Consider the following 25611-nt stretch of genomic DNA (forward strand, 5'->3'; position numbering starts at 1 on the left):
TCAGATGATCTGCAGCGATTATTGGTTCTCGAGTTCATCTAAGTGAGGGAGTTGCAAGTGTACCCTAAAGATATTGGAAACATAACAAAAGTAATTCAATTCAATATTCTTATTGAAATAATGGCATGTGGAATCCTACATGCTATTAATATCATCATACAAAATTTGATCGTCTCAAGTCCACTTGAAAAAATAGTTCATCATGTTCTATCTTGACATGCCACTTATTTTACGATGCTTTGATTTTTCATTGAATTGACTTTAATATCCTAGGTGATATTATCTGCCGATGCCTTTTTTACTCTGGCTGTTATTTCACTGTCTAGTACCAAATTATTTTTACACAGGTAACAGATCCGACACGTCAACAAAATAGGGTTTGTGATATTGGTAGAAGAGTGTGCTTTTCTTCTTTTTACTTTCCGTTGAATGCTAATACCCGAAAGATGGCGATAGGGATTGTCAACGGTTATATGTTACCATAAGCACTGACAAGAAGTCGCTCCTTGCTATCAAACTAGGATTTTTATGCTCGAATTCTCTTTGAGTGGTTTTCTCTTCTTTGAGAAAATATTTTGTGTGTGACTTTTGAAAAATTCCAATTTACCTGCTTCTGAATCACAATAAATTCCCGCTTCATATGTCTTTAACTCAAAAAAGAATTTGGGTCATCTCTGTCAGACTTTGGTAAAAACCTTATCCGGCTCTTTCTGAATCTATTACATCACTTTTGAGTCTGGTAGTAGTGTCTGTGTCTAACTGAATCTTGATAAATTCTCACTTCATATATGTCTAACCCTAAATAGAATCAGGTTCCTCTCTCTCAAGCTTTGGCAAAAACCTTATCCTACCTATTTCAGACCCTACTACACCACTTGTGAGTCTGGTAGTAGTGTCATTCCTAAATTGGTCATCCCCCTAATTGTGCTGATTCTAGTAGTCCATCTGAATTCAAATGAATTTTGTTTTCTGTCATCACCATGCCTAGTGGCGTTCCACTTCTATACATAGGATATCTGGTTACCAGGGAGGGTCAGGACTGGACCTAGTTGCTAGGGAGTTGTGGCTGACTTATGTAAATTAGTTGCAGCGGCTACGGTGCCTAAGCCCAATCCACTCTCATTGGATTGAAAATCAGAAGTTGTAGCAGCCTCTTTTAAGCGTCATAAGCAAACAGAGGGCAACTAGCCATCCCTCTTGTCCTCTTCTGTCCCAATGCATCTGATAGAAATTATGAGATAGCCATTTTGTCTAAAAAGAGCCCAAAGATCACATAACAAAGCATTCGAGGCTTACACAACCCACATGACTTTGGAATAAGTGTTATAAGCTAGCCCCGGGGCATATAAAGTTTTCATTGAAAAAGTTGCCATATAAACTTTAGAAAAGGCGGCCCTAAAATTTTGAAAAGCCTCATTCGATATGAGATTGAAAGTTCTAGTTTTCTTTTAAGAATCAAAAGTGATAGGAGGCCACTAGCCCACTCCTTGACGATTTATTCCCCTGGCACATCTCATAGAAATTGTGAAATAGCCATGTTGTTTAAAATAGCAGTAAAGATGCAGAAACAAATTCAGGTGATATAAATCCTAATAATAAATGGAACTCAATACAACCAGAAATCATACGAAGCGCAATTGCACTGCTGAAGTAAAGAGTGATATAGGCAAAATGTATTATTTATCATTTTTGTTTCTTATCTCCTGACCAAAGCGATTCGTGTAGAAGGAGTTGTAGAAACATCAAAAGATAATTATTGTTCTCATTTGATTGTAAATGGAAAGCTCTAGAGCTCTGTTTGAGAGTCAAAAGTAACTGATATCTTGCGTTCAGAAATGTCACTTGATAACTGTATGGTACCTTTTGACATACGGAAGAAGCACTCTGATTAATAAAAGCTACCAAAGGAAAGTTGTTGGAGTATAGTAACATATTGCAGTTGATAATCTCTATCACTATCTTTTGGGTATTAGCATTCAACGGAAGGTAAAGAGAATAAAACACAATCATCTACCAATATCTTAGGCCCCATCTTGTCAACGTGCCGGAACTGTTAACTGTGCAAAAGTGATGTGGTATTAGGCAGTGAAATAGCAAATAAAATAAAAAAGGCATCAGCAGGTAATATTACCATGGAAATTAAAGAAAATTCGATGAAAAATCAAAGCATCATAAGATATGTGCGATTTCAAGATTTAGCAAGATGAATTATTTTTTGAAGTAGATTTGAAACATTAAAATTTTATATGATGATATTAATAACGTTTAGTATTAAGCGTGCCATTATTTCAATAAGAATAAATCATTGAATTGCTTTTGTTTTTTCTAAAATATTTTTAAGGTACGCTACCAACTTCACCATATAGATATTTTTATTCGAAGATTAAAGAAGAAAGAGCAGGAAGTTTAAGACACAGACAATACTACCGAGCTCACAAGTGGTGTACTAGAGTCTGGAACAGGTGGATAAAACTTTTAGTAAAGTCTGAGAGAGATTAATCAGATTCTTAGAGTTAGAGACATATGAAGTAGGCATATCAAGATTCAGAGGCAGGTGGATGAGAACTAATCAAAAGTCAAACACATAATATTTTCTCAAAAAGAGAAAACCACTCAAAGAAAATGCAAGCATAAAAATAATAGTTGAAGACGAGGGAGCCACTTCTTGTTAGTACTATTTGTAACAAACTGGCAATTGATACCCCCTATCACCTTCTTTTGGCTATTCATGTTCAACGAATGGTAAAAAGAAGAAAACCATAATCCTCTACCAATATTGTAAACCATATCTTGTCAACATGCCGGAAGTGCTGCCTGTGTAAAAATGACGTGGTAATAGACAGTTAAATCACAGGCGAAATAAAAAGGAAATTGGCAAATATTATCACCAAAGAAATGGAAGACAATTTAACGCAAAGCATCGGTAAATGTTAATAGTATCAGTGGTAGCTTACCAACAGATATTATCATTTAACAAATCAATAGCTATGATGAAATATGTAATGAGCGTGTAGATGCAACCATGCAAAAAGTTGTATATAACCCCGAAATGAAATAAGCGCCATGTCAAGATAAAATATGATGAACAATTTTTGAGTGGATTCGAAACATTCGAATGTTTTATGATGGCTTTAAAAAAATATAGAACATGCCATCTTTTCAATAAGAATATTTCGCTGAATTATGTGGTTATGCTTCCAATTTTTGATTTAGGTACACAAGCCACTCCATAATTCGTAATTCTCCATAGGTCGTATTCTAAAGGCTGCAACAGGTTGATAAGGTTTTTACCAAAGTTAGTGAGAGATTGTCTGGATTCTTTTTAGAGTTACAGACACATGAAGTGGGAATTTATCAAGATACAGTCAGACACAGACGCAACTACCAGGCTCACAAGCGGTGTACTAGAGTCGAAAATTGATGGATAAGGTTTATACCAAAGTCTTAGAAAAGTGAACTGGACTCTTTTAGAGTTAGAGGCATAAGAAGAAGAAATTTTTCAAGATTGAGAGACAGGAGAGTGGGAACTTTTCAAAAGTCACACACATAATATTTAACCAAAGAAGAAAAAACCACTCAAAGAGAATGCAGGCATAAAGATAATAGCTGATCACAAGAGGTAACTTCTTCCTAGTAATTATGGTAACACCTTAGCTACTGATAAGCCATATTGCCATCTTTCAGGTAAAAGCACTCTACAGAAGGTAAAAATGGAAAGCTTGTTTTATATCATTATCATAAACCATATCTTGTCCACCTGCATGAACTGCTACCAGTGGAAACATAATCTGTTGAAAGACAGTGAAATCACATGCAAACTATATTTCACATCGGCAAGTAATATGAACAAGGAAATTAGAGAAAATTCAATGAAAAAACTATTATGAAATAAGGGCCATGTCAAGATAAAACATGATGAATTAGTTTTTGGAGCGGATCCAAAACATTCAAATTTTTCATGATGATATTAAAAACATGTAGTACTGTACGTGTCAAAATTTCAATAAGAATATTTCATTGAATTACTCTCGTTTTGTTTCCAATATTTTTGGGGTACGATAGCAAGAGCATCATTTAGAATGTTTATTCAAAAGTCAAAGATACAAGAACAGTAGTTTTTAGACACAGACACTACTACTAAGTCACAAGTGGTGTACAGGAGTCTGCAATAGGTAGATAAGGTTTTTACCAAATTCTGAGAAGGATGAACCAAATTCTTATTAAAGTTACAGACTTATGAAGTGGGGAATTTATCAAGATTCAGTCAGACACAGACCCTACTACTGGGCTTAGAAGTGCTCTATTAGAGCCTTAAGAAGGTGAACAAGGTTTTCACCAAGGTCTAAGAGCAATGAATCAGATTCTTCTTAGAGTTAGAGGCACATGGATGGGAATTTACCAAGATTTAGAGGCAGGTGGGTGGGAATTTTTCAGAAATCACACCCATAGTATTTTCCAAGGAAGAGAAAATCACTCAAACAGAATGCAAACACATAAATAAGAGTTTGTAACAAGGGTCAACCTCAAGATACTGTTGTGGTAAAATGTTAGTCGTTAATAACCCTATATCGCCCTCTTTTGAGTATTAGCATTTGACTGAAAGTAAAAAGAAGAAAAGCTTACTCTTCTACCAATATCATAAACAACATCTATTCCGCGTGTCGGAGCTGTTACCTGTGTATAAATAGGTTGATAGTAGACAGTGATATCGTCAGCAAAAAAACACCATTATCTGTTAATATCACCATGAAAATTAAAGACAATTCGACGAAAAGTAAAACATCAATGAAAATTAATAATACCATTTTTAGTTTACCAAGAGATACAGTCATTGAATAGTGCAATTATTTAAAAAAGTGTGTATGATCCCGAAATGAAATAAGTACAATGTCAAGATAAAACATGATGAATTATTTTTTGGAGTGGATTTGAATCATTCAAATTTTTTATGTTAATATTAATAACATTTAATGTTATACGTGCCATTATTTCTTGTCATTCTTTCTATGATAGAGTTGGTAGCGTACCCTAAAAATATTGTAAATACAAAAAATTAATTCGGTGAAATATTTTTATTGAGATAATGGCACGCACAATATTACATGTTATTAATATTAGTCTCTCAGACTTTGACAAAAACGCTATCCATCTAGTTCAAACTCTAGTACACTACATTTGAGCCTGGTTGTAGTATCTGTGTCTGATTGATTCCTGGTAAACTCTTACTTCATATGCCTCTAACTCTAAAAAGAATCCGGTACTTCTCTCCCTTAGACTTTGGTAAAAATCTTATCCATCTATTTCAGACTCTAGTATACCCCTTGTGAGCCTGGTAGTAGTGTCTGTGTCTGAAAATTCCTGTCCTAGCACCTCTGATTTTTGGATGAACATTCTAAATGATGGTGTTGCTAGCGTACCCCAAAAGTATTAGAAACTATTCATTGAAGTATTTTTATTTAAATAAGGGGACGTACAATACTACATGTTCTTAAAATAATCATAAAAAATTTGAATGTTTCGAATCAACTCTAAAAAGTATATTATCTTGTTTTATCTTGACATGGCACTTATTTCATTTCGGGGTCATGCACGACGTTTAACCTGGTTGCATATAGAAGCTCATCATACATTTCATCATTGTTGTTACTTTGTTCAAAGATAGTATTAGTTGGTAAACTTCAAATGATACTATTAACGTTTGCCGACGTGTTGCTTTTTGGTGTGTTTAATTTCCTTCGTGATATGATCTGCCAGGGCCCTTTTTATTTTGCCACCAACTTCATCGTCTATTACAACGCTATTTTTACATAGGTAACAGTTAGGAAATGTAGACAATACATTGCTTATGATTTTGGTAGACAACTGAGCCTCTCTTTTCCCTTTATTTTTGTTTATTGCTAATACCAGAAAGATGGTATAAGAACTATCAATAGGTAAAGTTTTAGCAGAATCCTAATTGAGAAGTTACCCCGCGTCATCAACTATTAGTTTGAGGCTTACATTCTTTGAGTGCTATCATCTCTGGAAACGTTACTCTCTTATATCCACCGCCATAAGAATTGAATTTTTTTCTATGCCCCAAAGGAATCTAATCTCTCACTGCCCTGACAACACAAGCATACATTTCTAATAGTGTTACCCCAACTACTTGTGTCATAGTTCAAATATTTATCCTTGTTAGCATTCAATTCTACGACAACTTTATCATGTATAAACACTTTCTTGAAATATTTCCTCAATTTTTGTTAAAATATGATGTGTTTATGTTTCTAGTGCACAATTAATATTGATCGAAAACACAAAAAATAAACTAAGTACTATCGATGACTAGGCACAGAGTACCATGGGGGTATCCATATAGAAAAAAAAACATTCACCAAAGGTTACGTAATGATATCCGTCATATTGCATTGCATATGGCAAGTGATTTAACTATTCCCTAATTTCCTAAGACACTCCTGATGATCAATTTACTTTTGAAATACTTGATAACATTTGTAAATATAAGGTCAGATTTTACTATTATTTCGAAATTTCACTGTTTTTATACAATGGTTTAATTAGGGTTTACTAAAATCACTCGTTTACCACACTATCAGCAAAGGGCGCCCTACTGTTTTTTAATAAAAGTGAGTCTACATTGAAATTTCAAAAACTAGATTTTATGAACTTTATCAGTTTTATTATTGACCATGACACGGTTTGTAAACCCTGTATAGAGTGGTGATATATTTCTTCACTTTTGTTTCGTATTCATAATCTTCAATAAAGTATTCCTAAACCCAGAGACACCATATTTGAGAACTCGTTTACCACACTATTAGCACCAGGGACCTTGTTATTTTTTAATAAAAATGAGTCTATCTTGAAATCTCAAAAAGTATATTTTATAAACTTTACTAGCTTTATTATTGACCATAACACGTTTTGTAAGCCTTGCATAAAGTGGCGAAATATTTTTTCACTGTTTTTAAAAATATGATGTGTTTATCCTTCTAGTGCACAATTAATATTGATCGAAAACATGTAATAAACTAAATACTGTCGGTGACGAGCCAAAGAGTACCATGGGGGCAGCCACATAGAAAAAAAATATGTTCACCAATGGTTACGTAATGATATCCGTCATATTGCATTACATTTCGCAAGTGATTTCACTATCCGTTAATTTCCTAGGAAACTCCTGAGTATCAACTTACTCTGGAAATACTTGATAAGATTATGTAAATATAAGGTCATATTTTACTATCGTTTCATATTCCTTAAAAATACCATGAAAATTCACATTTTAATGAAAGTATTTGATATTTTGAATAATGCATATCCTTCTTTTATTTTTTATTTTCATTCAGGTTTTTTAATTTTTTTTCATTTTTCGTTTTTCCTTTCTTAGTCTCTTAATTGCTGGTAATACTTTTTGGAAGCCTGAAACGAGTGTTAACAAAAAGGGTGCCTGTTCACTTATTATCTCGATTGTAGCGTAAAAGGAAGGACAAATAAAATCCGTGATAGATGAAACATAACAAACTTGCAAAAATTTCAAGAAAATTTGGAGATAGTTGTTTTCAGAAAAGAGCAAGCAATTCCAAAAAAACAAAGTATAAAATATACAGAATTAGTAGATAGTAAGTAGTTAAGCAGAATGGGTACTGGATAAATGGTTTTAGCACTAGTTTGGTGCTACAATCTTTTTTTTACAAAATCATATATTCAGTAGGGAAATGTTTGGTTTATACTGTAAATGTGCAAAACATGTGCCTTATATGTCCCAAGTATCTTAAATATGTCCCTTGTTTGCCATTTTACATCATTGTGTCCGGATGGACAGAAATATGTCCATTGAAGACAGAATACGCCCATTTGGCAACCCTGACTACTGCAGTAAAGGTAATATACACCAGCAAAAGTTCTATACTCTCTATTGAGATTTTGACACATATCTAAAAACAAACAAGCTTCATGACCCCTCCCTCATGCAAGCGCAATGAAAAATGTTTCCGATGGAAGCCAAATTGCAACTGAATCCGGGGTTCTGATTATATACTTTTGCTAATGTATTGCTCTGACGGTTCTTCAGATTGCCTGATTACGCGTTATGAAATGTGAGTCATGCTTGAAAAAAAAATTCTCTACTGTATATTAACTCTGCTGTGACTACTACTAACAGCTCACCATAGTACCAACTGCATGAGGCCGAGTCAGCTATGCACGCTTCTCCTCCATCCCAATCTATTTAAAGCCCCCTTCTTCAGACACTCACAGGAGTTTTCCTTAAATACTTTTTTTATAACTTCCTCCCATCCACGGACGACCTGCTTTCTGTTTAGGCCTAGACATTTGCCTGTAAAGGAGATGCTTTGGTAATCTGTCATCTACAGAACGTGCCCTAGACAGCTCAATCTTTCTCCAATTGCAGCCCCAGAAAGCGAGATTGAATTATACTTTTCGCCCAGCATGCTGTTTGAAATATAGTCAGTCAGCCGAGTACCCAGAACAATTTGTCGACAATTTCTCTGGAAAATATATAGCAGATCTTCATTCACTATTTGGAGTACCCATACTTCAGAACCATATTTGACCACTGTAGCTTCTAATATTCTTATCTTGGATTGTAGATTTTTCTTCTAAACATTTTTTAGATGTGAAAAACACCTTGAGCCCTGGTTGCTCTACTTTTAATATCTTCACTGTGTACGACATCTCTGCTAATAATATTAGCGAGGTAAGTGAAGCTTTCGACCTGATCATTCTTTTTGTTACCCGTCAGCGTCGCCTTTTTATCATCACTTTTTCCTAGCCTTAGCGACTTGGTCTTTACAACATTAATTTTCAAACCTATTCTAGCACCCTGAACTCGCAATTCCTCTAAAAGTTCATTCATTTTGCTCACACTTTCATCTAAGATGTTTAAATCATCAGCGTTATATAAGTCCAGTAAAGTTCTTCTTCTCCCTTTGATTCGATGTTCTCCCATTGTCTTTCCTGCAATCCTTAATACAAAGTCCATATAATGATCCATGTAAAGGGGGACAGAGCACAACCCTGCTTAACTCCTGATTTGATATGAAACAAGCAGTGTTTCATTACCTACATTACCTCATTTCCTCATTACCTACTTTTTCCTCTTTACCTACATTAACCGCAGCAGTGTTGTTCTTGTAAATAACGCTAATCGCTTTAATGTATTTATCTGGTATGCCATACAAGGATAGGACCTTTGCTAAACCTCTCCCATCAACGGAATTGAACACTTGCTCATAATCTATAAAACAGAGCACCAAAGGTGTTTGATAGCTTAGGCACTTCATGATTATTAGCCTGAGAGTGCAAATTTGGTCAACACTTCCTTTATTCTCTCTAAAACCGTACTGTTCTTCTCTTATAACTGCTCTTATACCTAGTTATTCCCTTGTAACTTGTCTGCATCATCTCTCAGTCAAAAAGTATCATATTAGTAAGTAATCTACTCCCTACAGAGACCAGACTAATGCTTTGATAATTACCACGCTCACTATTATCACCTTTCTTATGCAATGATTTAATTAGGGTTTTCCTAAAATCACTCGGTACTTCCCCTTTTCAAAAATCATATTCATAATCTTCAATAAAGTATTTCTAACCTCGGAACCACCATATTTAAAAAATCGTTTACTACCCTGTCTGCACCGGGGCCTTATTATTTTTTAATAAAAATGTGTCTATCTTGAAATCTCAAAAACTAGATTTTATAAACCTTACCAGTTTATAATTGACCATAACACGTTCTGTAGGTTTTGTATAAAATGGCGAGTTGACAACATCTCATAAAAATACAAAATATTTCATATTTAGGTAAAATAGGTCTATCCTGAAATCTCTAAAACCAGATTTAAAAACTTTACCAGTTCTATTATTGACCCTAAGACCTTATGTAAAGTTTTTGTAAAATGGCGAGTTGACATCCATTCCTAAACGTTCAAAATGTTTCATTTTTAGATGGAGTAAGTCTATCCTGAAATCTCAAAAACCAGATTTTATCAACTTTACCAGTTATTAAATAAAAAAAAACAAGTTTTTTTAGCTGAAAGTAAGGAGCGACATTAAAACTTAAAACGAATAGAAATTACTTCGTATAAGAAAGGGGCTGCTTCCTCATCAACGCCCCGCTCTTTACGCTAAAGTTCGACTCTTTCTCTAACTCTGCTTTTTAAAACAGTAAAAAACTTTAGCGTAAAGAGCGGGGCGTTGATCAGGAAGCAGCCCCTTTAATATACGAAGTAATTTCTGTTCGTTTTAAGTTTTAATGTCGATCCTTAATTTCAGCTAAAAAAACTTGTTTTTTTTATTTAATTTCTGAACGTTTTTGAATTAATGCATGTTTTGATTTTGGCTCTCCGCCGAGGAATAATTAATATGAAATTTTCCAGGTTTTTTTTTGGCTAAATGGCTTTCTCATAGTTTTGATCGAATGATTTTGGGAAAAAAGGAAGGGTGGAGGAAGCCTAGTTGCCCTGCGATTTTTTGGTTACTTAAAAAGGCAACTAGAACTTTAATTTTTTACGAACGTTTTTATTAGTAAAAGATAAACGTAACTTATAAATTAGTTTACGTAACGAACTTTTGTAACCTCATGTTTTTGTTACATACATGAGGGATTCACCCCCTCGTCAGTACCTCGCTCTTTACACTAAAGATTAAATTTTGTCCCAATTCATTAAGAATGACCCCTGAATCACAAAAGCCGTAGAATAAATAGTTGAAATCACTAAAAATACTTTAGCGTAAAGAGCGAGGTATTATGAGGAGGTGAGCCCCTCATATGCGCAATAATTTATGTTCGTTTTAAGTTTTAATGCTGCTCCTTACTTCGAGTTGAAAAAACTTTTCATATTTTTTTTTTTATAATGCTAAAAAATCCTGCACTCCCTTCATGGAAATTTTCTTCCCCCATGACAAATTCCTCGATGGAAAATTCCCCCAACATATCCCCCTCTTGCCAACCCCTCCCCAACCAAAAAATCCCCTTGAAAACGTCTGTACACTTCCCAATAAGGATTACTATATGTAAGCACTGGTCAAAGCTCGTAAATTGTAGCCCCTCCCACGGGGACTGTGGGGGAGTAAGTCGCCCCCAAAGACATAGTTATAAGGTTTTTCGACTACGTGCCCTCAAATTTTTTTGGTCACTTAAAAAGGGCACTAGAACTTTTCATTTCTGTTAGAATGAGCCCTATCGCAAGATTCTAGGACCACTGGGTCGATACGATCACCCCTGGGAAAAAAACAAAAACAAATAAACACGCATCCGTGATCTGCCTTCTGGCAAAAAAATACAAAATTCCACATTTTTGTAGATAGGAGCTTGAAACTTCAACAATAGAATTCTCTGATACGCTGAATCTGATGGTGTGATTTTCGTTAAGATTCTATGACTTTTAGGGGGCGTTTCGCCCTATTTTCTAAAATAAGGCAAATTTTCTCAGGCTCGTAACTTATTTAAAATCAGCATTAAAATGCAATTCTTTTGATGTAGCTATTGATATCAAAATTCCATTTTTTAGAGTTTTGGTTACTATTGAGCCGGGTCGCTCCTTACTACAGTTCGTTATCACGAACTGTTTGATAGTTTTGACCAAAAGACATTATTTAAAACTTTTACAAAGTAGCAAGCTAACATCCTCTCCTACATATCCAAAACTTTAGATAAAATAGGTTTATCCTGAAATCTAAAAACCAGATTTAAAAACTTTACCAGTCGAATTATTGACCATAAGATGTTTTGTAAACACTTAAAAAGGGGCGAGTTGACATCCTCTACCAAACATCCAAAATATTTCATCTTTAGGCAAAAAAAAAGTCTATCCTAAAATCTTAAAAACCAGATTTTATAAACGTTACCAATTATATATTTTTGACACTTTGAAAGACGTTCTGAAAACTTTTTAAAAAGTGGTGAGTTAACATCCACTCCTAAACATCCAAAACGATTCGTCTTTAGATAAAATAGGTCTAACTTGAAATCTCAAAAACCAGATTTTATAAATTTTACCAGTTAAATGGTTTATCATAAGACCTATTTTTTACAAAATGGCGAGTTAACATCCTCTTTTAAACATCCAAAATATTTCATCTTTAGATAAAGTAAGTCTATCTCGAAATCTCAAAAACCAGATTTGTAAGCTTTACCGGTTCTATTTTTACCATAAGAAGTTTGTAAGTGTTGAGTTGACATCCTCTCCAAAACATCCAAAATATTTCATCTTCAGATAAAGTATGTCTATCCCAAAATCTCAAAAACTAGATTAAAAAAATTTACCAGTTCTACTATTGACCTTAAGATGTTATGTTGAGTGTTTATAAAATGGCAAGTTGACATCCACTCCTAAAAATCCAAAATATTTCATATTTAGATGCGATAAGTCTATCCTGAAATCTTAAAAACCAGATTTTACAAATTGAAAAACAATGGAAAATGCATAGATGCAAATGGAAAAAGGATTAATAGACGTGGCTCAGATCGAGTAGAAACGGGAATTTCTTGATATAAAGAACACAGGTTCATTTCATTAAAATATTTAGGTAGATCTCCACGGTCAAATTTAACTTTAAACAAAAATATGGAAGACTGGAGAGTAAGACTCACTAAGAGAATATCCACAATTGTATATTACGATTCTTTAATTGATTTATTTGGCAAAAGGGAAGGAAACGGTAGAAATGACTGAAGGACACGAGCAGTCTTATTCTGTATTTTTGAAGCAAAATAAGATTACACTGAAACGAAGCATCGAAAATGCTTTTTTTAAGCATCCAAAATATTTTGGATGGCTAGGAGAGGATGCTGAATTGCCATTTTGTAAAATGTTTACATAACGCCTTATTATCGAAAATACAAGTGGTAAAGTTCAAAATTTGGTTTTCGGGATTTCAGGATAGACTAATTTTATTTAAAGATGCGATATTTTGGACGTTTATGAGAGGATGTCAACTCGTTATTTTGTTAAAGGTTAACAAAACGTCTTATGGTCAAAGTTATAACTGGCAAAATTTATAAAATCTGGTTTTCGAAATTTTAAGATCATCTATCACCATCTATCTAGCTATGAACACTTAAAATTATCGAAACACCTTGGTGATTTTAAATATACCAGAGACAAGTTGTGGGTGACTGAAATAAGGTACCTAGATTTTTGAATATTTTCAATAGATTGTACAGCAGTTTGAAACTGCTTTTTGGAGACGGTTTCCTTGGTTAAAGCAGAAATCTTAAAATTTTCTGTTCAACGCTATCTAGTGCAACGAAAAATTAGTTTCAATAGATGGCGCTGTTTTTAACTGACTCAGAAAGAAATTATGGAATTGTAATTTAATGAAGACGGATCAGGGAAATTATTTATTGTAACGCATCATGTTGGCTGTGACGCAAGTAAGTTTTGATGCCTTTACAGAAAGTCTGAATTTAAAACTTGACTCGATTCTCCGGTCTCAGCCAAACTTTCAAAAAAACTTGACTGTACGAACGGTGAGATTATGGAGCTGTAAACCTGCTCTTCTTAACACGGGAGTAAAATTACATTTCTTGAGAATGATTCTACTCTTGAAAAGGCTCCCAGTGATGAGCTTGAAAAACAGTTACTGGACTTTGAAGTTAAAGAAAGACAATTGAACGTAATAATTCATCGTTTACCGTCCAAACGCCCAACTCAAAAGGTCATGTTTAATGTTCGAAAATCTTTTTGAAAAAATACCTGGCCTAACAGCTAACAGTTTTCATATGACAAGATGTCTTTCTGATAAACCTGCAGGCAGGATTACTTTGCGCAAAAGACCCAAAGCAAGACCTGTCATCATCTCATTAAGTGGACTTGGACTTCAGATCCAAAGCGTTTATAAATCTGTTTCTAAGCTTAAATGATCTGGAATATGTATTACAACAGAACTACCACCAGTGTCAAGCAAACTTTGCAACAGTCTCCTAATCAAAGGGAAAGAGTTAAGTGAAAGAGATGATGTGCTAATGACTCAGGTTAAACAAAGGGGTGCAAATATCTAGCTAGAGATAAAAAAGGAGAAATCGACGCTTACCTAAAACATCTTTTGAAATACAAAAAAAAAAGTTTTTCCTTCACTGCCAGTGGGATAAATAGGGAGCTACTTGAGGGCTCAGTTGAATGGAATTTTCTGCATGTAGTGCTTTCTGTGTAGAGTAAAACATATTATTCAAATAAATTATGATTTTTATTAAAACTACATCTTCTTATACAGCATGATTTTATTTTAATTGTCATTTTTGAGTAACTCTGGTGCTCGATTCTATTAGGTTTGTTCTTTATCATATATCCAGCTAAGAAACAGCTGAACGCTTTTTCGTAAGTGTGATATAAGAGCCGGCGTTTACCCCTCCCCCTGAAAATAGCCTCTGCAGAAAACATCTCTGTACCCAAAAATCCCCCTCGTCGTGGCTCTTTAGTCTACATTCACTTTTGACTTATAGAAAGAGGACTAGAACTCTCAATTTCTTACGTAATGAGCACCGAACAAAGTTTTTACGACCACCTGGTGGAAGTGGGGATGAGAAAGGGGCAGTCCACCTCTTATAGAGAATACATTCTGCTAATTTTGTGGTTTAACTTTAGTCCTTACTTTATAATAACGTCGTAGACGAGAAATATTCCCTGAATCCAGACAGATTAAATATCAATTTCATATTTTGATAAGTTTTTATGGTTTTTTGTATCCTCTCTGAAAAAATACCCCCAACCCACAAAAGTTCAAATACGGCCTTGGTGATTATATTTCAATTTTCTCCTCCACCCTCCCTTCGTCTTTCCCTTAGAATTAATTCTGTATTTACTGAAGGCTCAATGAGAGTTTGGAAGCTTTGGAATTAAAATGCATTCTTTGCGCCATCTCCCCCCCTCTTTAACTAGACGAAATGTTTTAAGGTCAAAACAAATTTCATTGTCTTATGTAAACTCCTTATTGTTTTACAATTCCAAAAATTTGCATATAAGAGCTTTAAGCCTCTGCAATGGGGTTTTCTAATTGTTTTACAGTTAGGGAGGGAGGGAAATGCCTCAAAGGGCACATGTTATTGTCAAAACGTCCTAACTCTCATATAAACAAAAATTTAATTCTAAGGAAGAGACTAAAGGACAGTGGAGGTGGAGGAAGTTGTTCTTTAATCCCCCAGGGTCGTATCAAGAAATTTGTTTGGAGGGGGCCATTTCCTCGGGGGGGGGGACTTTAAATAACTCATCAAAAACATGAAATTTATATTTAATCCCTCTTGATTTCTGGGAATATTTATAACCTTAGAGTAATATTAAATCCCAAAATGAGCAGATTTTATTTTGTATAGAAGGGGGACTGCCCCTTCTTCATTCCCACCTCCACCACGTAGTCGTATAAACTTTAAAGAATGCTCATTAGATCGGAAATTGAAAGTTCTAGTTCTTTTCTATAAGTCGAAAGTGATTGGAGACCAACTAGCGGTGGGGAGGGGGAACACCTAGACTAGTATGATATTGACGTAAATAGTTAAACAAAGATCTAGGTAAATCCTATTTGAAGGTGTTCTACTTTTTGTTTAGCAGCTTTTTTTACAATATGTAGGCCTATATAGGACGCTGTCAAATCAAGATTTGACTAGAAACGGCAAAAATGTGTAAATACACTCGGACAAATAAAATCACATTGTATCAACATCAACTAGATATAATATGGGTTTAAAACTGGCCCTTGAGAAATCCCGCAATTAATATCAAAATGAGATGATGGAAATAAACAAATACAAAGTTGAAACAATAGGGAAAATCTTTTCAAGACAGTGGAAATCAATTCTGTGAATATTTCGGCCCTATGTCCAAGGGCCGTTTTCAGCACAATATGAGAAAAAGAGAGAAAAAAAAATATGCATATATAAATAAACTTACATTAAAATGCTAGAATTAAAACTAATAATGTTTTTTTTAAACATTTTAAAACTGCCCTAGCATCCTTACTTTAACGAAATTCAACCAGGACTGACAAAAAGAGTGAGCTGAGATGATAAATTCATTCAAACAAAACAGTTCATTCAATGCTCTCGTCAGAGTAAGACGCATTTAAGACCTCTGTGTGGATTTATGTGAAAATATTATTTCATGAACTGTTGGATACTCATTCAATGCTGAAAACATTATTTCAAGAACTGTTGGATATTTAGTAATACTTATTAATATTTGGATATTAGTACAATTTTAATGTACAATGGGACGTAAAAGGAAAAATCCGAAACGAGAAGTTACGAATATTTCATTAGACACCTCAGATGATAGCTCTAGCTCGAAACCGGAAATATCAATACTAGCTGCAGGTTTTAAGCAAATTCTTGAAATCGTAAAAGAAAATGGTAATAAATTAGACAATTTATGCAATCAATTAGGTACTCTTACTACAAGGGTCGATAATCTGGATAAAGAACATTCGGTTCTTAAAAATAAGATGGTTAATAGTGAATCAAATGGAAAAATTTCAAATGATACGTCCTGCCTCAATTTGCAATTAAAAATTTGTACCGATAAATTAATAAAATTAAAACGAACAAATGAAGATTCTATGTGTCGGATTGTGAAATTGGAAGCCGCGAAGTTAGATAATAATATCATCATATGGAATTCAGTTTGTGATGATATTGATAACGCTAAAGCTTTATTCATAGAAGTTGTTCGCCATGGATTAGAATTGCCTGAAGTAAATTTTACAATCTCGCAATATGACAGAAATCGTAAATTCTTAAAGGTGACACTAAATAAAATAGACGACAAGTTTTCTATTTAAAAAAAAATGCCAGCAAGCTGAAGGACAAGACATTTCATGGAAATAATAGCAACTTGTTTATTAGTGATGATGTGCCAGCCAAAATTCGTAAAATACGTAAGCTGATTTTAGCGAAACGGGATAAATTGCGGAAGATTCCTGGATATGAGGCATGGATCAAAGGGGATTCAGGATTCAGACAAACTTGTTTGTGAAAAGACCTGACGGCTCAATTACAAAATATTCATTTAGTGATAGCATACCAGAGGTTAACGACTTTCCGAACGCCCAAGGACATGAACATCATAGTTTTCCAAGTGATGTTTCAGTGAAATAAAGTCATATCGTTTAATAGCAAAGCGCCCTGTTAGTCAAACAGTTCGTGGTAACGTACTGTAGTAAGGAGCGACCCGGCTCAATAGTAACCAAAACTCTAAAAAATGAAATTTTGATACCAATACCTACATCAAAAAAATCGAATTTTAATACTGATTTTAAATATATAAGTTTATCAAGTTTTGTCTTACCCATCAAAAGTTACGAGCCTGAGAAAATTTGCCTTATTTTAGAAAATAGAGGGAAACACCCCCTAAAAGTCACAGAATCATAACGAAAATCACACCGTCAGATTCAGCGTATCAGAGAACTTCTATTGTAGAAGTTTCAAGCTCCTATCTATAAAAATCTGGAAATTTGTATTTTTTGCCAGAAGGCAGATCACGGATGCGTGTTTATTTGTTTTTTGTTTTTTTCCCAGGGGTGATCGTATCGACCCAGTGGCCCTAGAATCTTGCGATAGGGCTCATTCTAACGGAAATGAAAAGTTCTAGTGCCCTTTTTAAGTGACCAAAAAAATTGGAGGGCACCTAGGCGACCTCCCACGCTAATTATTTTCCCAAGGTCAACGGATGAAAATTCTAAGATAGCCATTTTATTCAGCGTCGTCGAAAACCCTTATAACTATGTCTTTGGGGATGATTTACTCCCCCACAGTCCCTGTGGGAGGGGCTACAAGTTACAAACTTTGACCAGTGCTTACATATAGTAATGGTTATTTGGAAGTGTACAGACGCTTTCAGGGGGATTTTTTGGTTGGGGGAGGGGTTGAGAAGAGGGGTATATGTTGGGGGAACTTTCCATCGAGGAATTTTTCATGGGGGAAGAGAATTTCCATGAAGGGAGCGCAGGATTTTCTGCCATTATTTAAAAAAAAAACAATGAAAAAATAGGTATGAAAAAGTTTTTTCAATTGAAAGTAAGGAGTAGAATTGAAACTTAAAACGAAAAAAAAAACTGAAAGAGCGAGGTACGGAAGAGGGGGTGAACCCCTTCATATATGTAATAAAAACATGAGAATACAGAAGTTCGTTACGTAAGCTAATTTATAAGTTACGTATATTTTTTACTAACAAAAACATTCGTAAAAAATTTAAAGTTGCCTTTTTAAGTAACCAAAAAATCGGAGGGAAGCTAGGCTTCCTCCTAAGAGTATTCTCTCCATAAAGAGTATTGCCGGAGTTATTTTTGAACCACTTATCCACATTTTCAATTTGAGTATCAATTCAGGTATATTTCCTAGTAGATGGAAAATTGCCCGAGTAATTCCGTTGTATAAATAAGGCGATATCTGATGTAAGTAATTATCGTCTAATTGCAATTTTATCGCCATTATCTAAAGTGTTTGAAAAAATTTTAAAAGAAAGGATTTCTAGCTATTTAGATAAAATAAGTTTCTTTACGAAATATCAATTTGGATTTAGGGTAAACCGTTTGACAGAACAAGCAGTTGCAGCCCTTTTATTAGAAATAAATGATTATTTAGATGATGATTTCCATGTGGCTACTGTTTTCTATGATATAAAAAAAAGCATTTGACACTTTAAATCATGAAATTCTTCTTGACAAAATGATAAATTCCGGCATAAGAGGAAAAGGATTGCAAATTATTAAATCATACCTATGCGGACGCAAAATCACAGTAAATGTCGGTAGAAAAATGACTAATTTAAAAAGTCTTATTGATATTGGTGTCTCACAAGGCTCAGTATTAGGTCCACTTTTATTTTTGATCTATATTAATGATCTTCCCCGAGGTTTGCATGAGAATATTAGCCATACAGTTCTATTTGCAGATGATACAGCTATAACAGTTAAAGCTAGGGATTCATCGACATTGATCGAAAATCTGACTATAAGTGTTATCTTAGTTAATCGATGGTTTGTTTTTAATAATCTAGTACCGAGTTTTAAGAAAACTAATTTTATGGTTTTTGGTCGTTCAAAACGTTCCACTCGAGAGATTTCTTGTGAGGAGCTACAGGTTGGTGATCAAAAAATTTGTAGGGTCCAATCATATCGTTATTTAGGAGTTTTTCTTGATATTGGGTCTATGTACCGTGTGAAGAATATTTTTCCTTTTACCATTTTAAAAACAATTTACCACTCTCTAATTACTTCTTATTTGAATTATTGCTCAGTTGTATATCTTATGCATTTTGGAAGCATATAAAACCCTTACAGGTACTAAAAAATAGGGCAATAAGAATACTTGGAAATTTCTTACATCGACCTTCAAAACTTGAAAATGTTTCGGAAACTAAAACATTATTCCTCTTCTTAAATTTGTTGGATTTAAATGATATACGAATATTAAATACTTCCATATGGCATTTTCAAATCCAAAATTCTAAAAATTATTTCTATGATAAATCTCTGTTAATTTTACTTTCTCGTTCGGATTGTCGGAGGTCTAGGATGTATCAAATTCCTTTTGTAAGCTCTGAAAGGTCAAGGTTTTCGATTAGATACCAAATACCCTTCATTGCTAACAATTATAAGCTGAATGATAAAATTCTGCTTGATCCATCCCAAAAATCTCAGCAAAAATCTCAGCTAGATTTTAAAAAGCAAATATTAAAGATTGTTTGCTAAAATTTTGATTATTCACCATTGATGATGGAAAATTAAATTATTTGATCTTCTTACTTGTGTGTTTGTTTTTGTGTCCCTGTGTCTGGGATGGCCTCCCACGCCCCTCCTGCCCGATATTTACATATTTACTTATCTTTTATGAGTTTTTTTTTCTATTTTGTTTGTCTTTTACCGTATTATACTTTGAAATCATTATTACGATGAGATGTTGATGTTTTTTCTTCTGTTTTTGCACTGTCCCAGCCTTACGAGCTCTGCTCTCTGTTGGGGCATAATATTGTTTGTGTGTTTTTTGGGTTGAATAAAGAAAAAGTTGAGTTGAGTTGAAAAGAGAACAAAGTGATTAAATGCAATTTCTCAGAGCCAACCGTGCATTTTTACCAGCCTGTCTTTATGGGCTTTTCGTAACTGGTTCAATACCGTTATAAATCAGTTTAGTAAAATATTTTGTTAGATCATTTTTAATTAAATTTGAGTATAAAGAATTTAGTGAGTACTCCCCTAAGTCCCTGTTCAAAGAAATATTATTATTTATTTTGAGACTAATTTCGATTGATTCCCGAACCACCTGTTTTATCCCCAAATCATTATTGATGAGTGAAGATTTTTTTTTAAAGTATCATGTGTGAAAGATTATTAAATATATGCCAACATAAAGCAGAATCAAAGGAGTTGTTGTAACTATTTGAAATTAATGCCTAGTCTATGTCTTTTTTATGCTGTTCTAGCCGTTTTTCTAGATTCTGATGGGTCCTGCCAACATAGTATTTTCCACAGTCACAAGGTATTTGATAGACCCCTCTTTGGCTAGTAACTGGGGTCTTATCTTTACTGGAATTAAAAAAATTAATGATTCTAAAATTAAGGGCGCTAGAACTTTTAATTTCCGTTAGAATGAGCCCTCTCGCAACATTCTAGGATTACTGGGTCGATACGATCACCCCTGGAGAAAAACAAAAAACAAAAAAAAAAACAAATAAACACGCAACCGTGATCGGTGTACTGGCAAAAATTACGAATTTCCATATTTTTGTAGATAGGAGCTTGAGACTTCTACAGTAGGATTCACTGGTAGGTTGAACGCGATGATGTAATTTCCGTTAAGATTCTATGACTTTTAGGGGGTGTATCTCCCTATTTTCCAAAATAAGGCAAATTTTCTCAGGCTCGTAACTTTTGATAAGTTAAACTAACTTGATGCAACTTATATATTTAAAATCAGCGTAAAAATCCAATTCTTTTGATCTATCTATTAGTATCAAGATCCCATTTTTCAAAGTTTTGCTTATTATTGAGCTGGATCGCTCCCTACTACAGTCCGTTACACAAACTGTTTGATAAAGCCGTTGTTTGGGGTTTTTGTTCTATTTATTGTCATGAAAGATTAAACATAACACGGTTGGTTTTTTCTTCTTCATTTTTTTAAAATTCAAACTCATCTCTACTTTGAGATCGTAGTTTCATTCTGGCTCTAGTTCTTCGCAAAGGAATCAATTTAATCTTTTGGGAGGGGGCACCTAGGCCCCCTCCCACGCTAATTATTTTCCCGAAGTCAACGGATTAAAATTCTGAGATAGCTATTTTATTCAGCGTAGTCGAAAAACCCTATAACTATGTCTTTGGGGACCACTTACTCCCCCACAGTCCCCGTGGGAGGGGCTACAAGTTACAAACTTTGACCAGTGCTTACATATAGTAATGGTTATTGGTAAGTGTATAGACGTTTTCAGGGGAATTTTTTGGTTTAGGGGAGGGGTTGAGAAGAGGGGGATATGTTGGGAGAACTTTCTATCGAGGAATTTGTCATGGGGGAAGAAAATTTCCATGAAGGGAGCGCAGGATTTTCTAGCATTATTAAAAAAAAAACAATGAAAAAATAAATATAAAAAGTTTTTTCAACCGGAAGTAAGAAGCAGCATTAAAACTTAATATGAACAGAAATTATTACGCATATGAGGGGCTCACCTCTTCCTAATACCTTGCTCTTTACGCTGAGTATTTTTGGTAATTTCAACTATTTATTCTACGGCTTTTGTGATTCAGGGGTCATTCTTAATGAACTGGGACAAAATTTAAGCTTTAGTGTAAAGAGCAAGGTACTGACGAGGGGGTGAACCCCCTCATACATGTAATAAAAACACTAGAATACAAAAGTTCATTACGTATGCTAATTTATAAGTTACGTATATCTTATACTAATAAAAACATTCGTAAAAAATTAAAAGTTCCAGTTGCCTTTTTAAGTAACTAAAAACTAGGAGGGCAACTGGGCTTCCTCCTCCACTCCTTTTTTTCTCAAAATCATTCGATCAAAACTATGAGAAAGCCATTTAGCCAAAAAAATGACTATGCAAATTTCGTTTTAACTATTCCTCTGCGGAGAGCCAAAATCAAAATATGCATTGATTCAAAAACGCTCAGAAATTAAATAAAAAAAAAGTTTTTTTTAACTGAAAGTAAGGAGCGACATTAAAACTTAAAACGAACAGAAATTACTTGAAGAAGCAGCCCCTTTCATATACGAAATAATTTCTGTTCGTTTTAAGTTTTAATGTCGCTCCTTACTTTCAGTTAAAAAAAACTTTTTTTTTATATATATTTAATCCTGTAAAATACGAACAGGTTTGAATACAAAATATCGCATTACACGTTAGAATTAATTTAATTTGGTCTACTTATTTTTATTTTCCAGGAATGGTGATGAAGATGTAGGAAAAATTTCGTTTTCAATTTGCTTATACTTACTGCTTCTTCTACTTTATTTTAATAAAAATACAATGTCAAAAATTATAAAACTACTAAAACAGTTAGATTATCTAATCAAAATATCTGCACCTGAGGCAAATGTGCATTGCAAGTGTTTTGGATTGGATTTCTACTAAACAAGTTTTAAACACCGTGTCCACATTTTTTTTTTTTTTTTTTTTTTTTTTTTTTTTTTTTTTTTTTTTAGTAATACAACACCTGTGAATACAAATTCTTCGCAACACAATGCCACCTTACGCCATAAATAGGCAAGCATGTCGCAGTTTCTCGGCTGTTAAAACCTCAATGGTCGCCAATCCAAGAGGCTAGTTAGCCTCTGCTATTATATAGTCGTATGATTTTTTGTGTGTGCTATTTATCGCCATGAAAGACTAACCAAAACATTGTTAGTTTTTTCTTTTTCTTTTTTTTCAAATTCAATTTCATCTCCATTTTGAGATCGTAAATTATCGTACAGCATCTCCACTTTGCGTTTCGAACTGCGTTCATATTCGCGTATACTCATCAATGAGGTTACTTTTATTAAGCTATCGTAATCCTGGCACCAGTCAGATTGCATTTATTAAGAGTAATCCCATGTCAATAGGTAGAATATTTGATTATCTAATTTGCGATTCTATTCTGGAGAGTCTCTAGTCCCTCGTATAGGAATCAATTTTTTGAACGGAAATCATATTTAGCAGTATTTTCAGTAATTTTTAGCATGATACCTATTTTTAGCTTATAATTAATATTTCGCAATAATAGAGAAATATTATATAGATTTTTTATTCTTGTTTTGCTTATAGAGTTCTTACAGTATATCAATAAATGAGGAACAATCGTTTTTGTCATTTTTGTATAAGAATAACGTAGGAGCCGATAAAGATTAAGATCATACTTCACAGGATCATTTCTGTAGTATGATTGCTAAGGTTTCGCTGGGAAACCGACGCTTCCACAAACCACGATGATGAGTGGAAACGTCTACCTCTGAGCATGAAAAGGATCGGCTTAGGCTAATGTCTAAGCCTGGTCATTGAGGAATGTTCCTGGCTGATAATATTTCAGCTGGGATGAGGTAGATGTAATCCGAGTGGTTTTGGAAGTTAATTAACACCTATTTAGTCCTGTTTGATAAATTTGGTATGTCATGTTAATGAAATAATATATGTGCCAAAAATTATAAGGATAAATATTTTTAAGCATTGTGAGAAAGTTGAGTAAATGAAATTGTTGATAAATTTATTTCAAAAGAAGACTGTTTAGAGTACCATCGGTATGGCTGTCAAAATGACACAATTTGATGTTTCGTGACGCAATGACACATTCAGTCGAAATGATGACAAAATCGACGAAAATGACACATTTTTGTCATCCTAGTCTTGATTCTTAAATGGTAATAAAAGAAAAGTAAATTGGTTTCTTGATTGAGTATTTGATGTAGCTAACTGGTGCGTACTTAATAGCAAAAATTAAACAGCATGCAGTTTACCAAAGCTGTGTGCATAGGCAGCAACTCCCATTTTTAGGAGTATAGGAGGGGTATCCAACCTTGGACAAGATTACAAATTTCCAGAGATTGCTTTCCTTCAGAATAATCCATCTGGCCTAAAAAGGCACCAAAAAATATGACAGAAATACTAGATTGAAGCTGGTTGAATGGCTTACATATTACTACTACTACTACTACTAATAACTCACTGCAGCACCAAGCCGCCTGAGGCCAACACAGCTACGTACGCTCCTCCTCCAACCTAATCTATTTAAAGCCTCCCTCTTTACACCCTCCCAGGAAGTTCCCATTTCCTTTAAATCCTTATTTATGACATCCTCCCAACCCAGACAAGGACGACCTGCTTTCCGTGTAGCCCCAGACGGTTGGCCAAAAAGGACAATCTTCGGTAATCTGTCATCCTTCATCCGTAGAACGTGGCCTAGCCATCTCAACCTTTCTTTCATTATAGCCCCAGAAAGCGGGATTGAACCACACTTTTCGTACAACCTACTGTTTGAAATACGGTCAGTCAGCCGGGTACCCAGAACAATCCGTAAGCAATTTCTCTGGAAAACATCTAGTAAATTTTCATCTGCTTTTCGGAGTGTCCATGCTTCAGAGCCATATTTGACCACTGTCATCACTGTAGCTTCCAATATTCTAATCTTGGTTTGTAGGCTTATCTTTCTATTCTTCCAAACTTTTTTTAACTGTGAAAAAACACCCTGAGCTTTAGCTATTCTACTTTTAACATCTTCACTGCTCCCACCATCTTTACTAATAATACTACCAAGGTAACTGAAGCTCCCAACCTGATCAATCTTTTCGTTACCTAAGGTCACCTGTTCATCTTCACTTATTCCTAACCTTAGTGACTTAGTCTTCTTAACATTAATTTTCAAGCCTATTTTAGCACCCTGAACTCGTAAAACCTCTAAAAATTCATTCATTTTGCTCACACTTTCATCTAATATGCTTAAATCATCAGCATAATCTAAGTCCAGGAGCGTTCTTCCTCCCCATTTGATTCCATGGTCTCCAATTGCCTTTCCTGTGCTCCTTAAGACGAAGTCCATCAAAATGATCCATATAAAGGGGGATAGAACACAACCCTGCTTAACTCCTGATTTAATACAAAACCAGTTGCTAACCTCATTTCCTACCTTAACCGCAGCAGTATTATTCTCGTACATAGCGCAAATCACTTTAATGTATTTTTCTGGTATACCATATAACGATAAGACCTTTGTTAACGCTGTTCTATCAACAGAATCGAAAGCTTGCTCATAATCGATAAAACTAAGGACCAAAGGTGTTTGACAACGAAGGGACTTCTCAATTATTAACCTAAGAGTGAAAACATGGTCGACACATCCTCTACCTTTTCTAAAAGAGCCGATTACGATTACGACGTCATACGAAAAGTCTATTTTCAATTTGCTGTCGGAATTGATTGTCCCTAAAACTTTTATAAATGTAAACTTGCCTCGTTGGCCGCCCAGACACAATTTCATAGTGTGTAACATTAATTTAATCGAATATTTCTATTTCTTTCATGACGTCACAAAAAGGTCAAGATAATAGGATAAGGTTAAGTTTACTCCTTTTTGAACTGATTTGGAAAAGATTATATATTCAAAACTCTAAATAAAGATTTG

At 34.3% G+C, this 25611-nt stretch overlaps 1 protein-coding gene and 1 non-coding gene across 2 annotated transcripts in view; one reads left to right on the plus strand and one right to left on the minus strand.

The window, feature by feature from the left end:
- Positions 1–16003, minus strand: part of LOC136035214 (facilitated trehalose transporter Tret1-like) — a 136630-nt gene extending 120627 nt beyond the window's left edge. The window contains exon 1 of the mRNA XM_065716830.1: positions 15915–16003. The gene's annotated coding sequence lies outside the window, so the exon portion shown is untranslated. The remainder of the gene's footprint in view (positions 1–15914) is intronic.
- A 7343-nt stretch (positions 16004–23346) lies between these two features.
- LOC136035921 (small nucleolar RNA U3) lies at positions 23347–23556 on the plus strand. Its single transcript, XR_010619567.1, has one exon. It is a non-coding gene; the product is annotated as a small nucleolar RNA U3 (small nucleolar RNA).
- Positions 23557–25611: the final 2055 nt, after the last annotated feature.

This window comes from Artemia franciscana, chromosome 14 (genome assembly GCF_032884065.1).
Source record: "Artemia franciscana chromosome 14, ASM3288406v1, whole genome shotgun sequence".
Taxonomy (NCBI): domain Eukaryota; kingdom Metazoa; phylum Arthropoda; class Branchiopoda; order Anostraca; family Artemiidae; genus Artemia; species Artemia franciscana.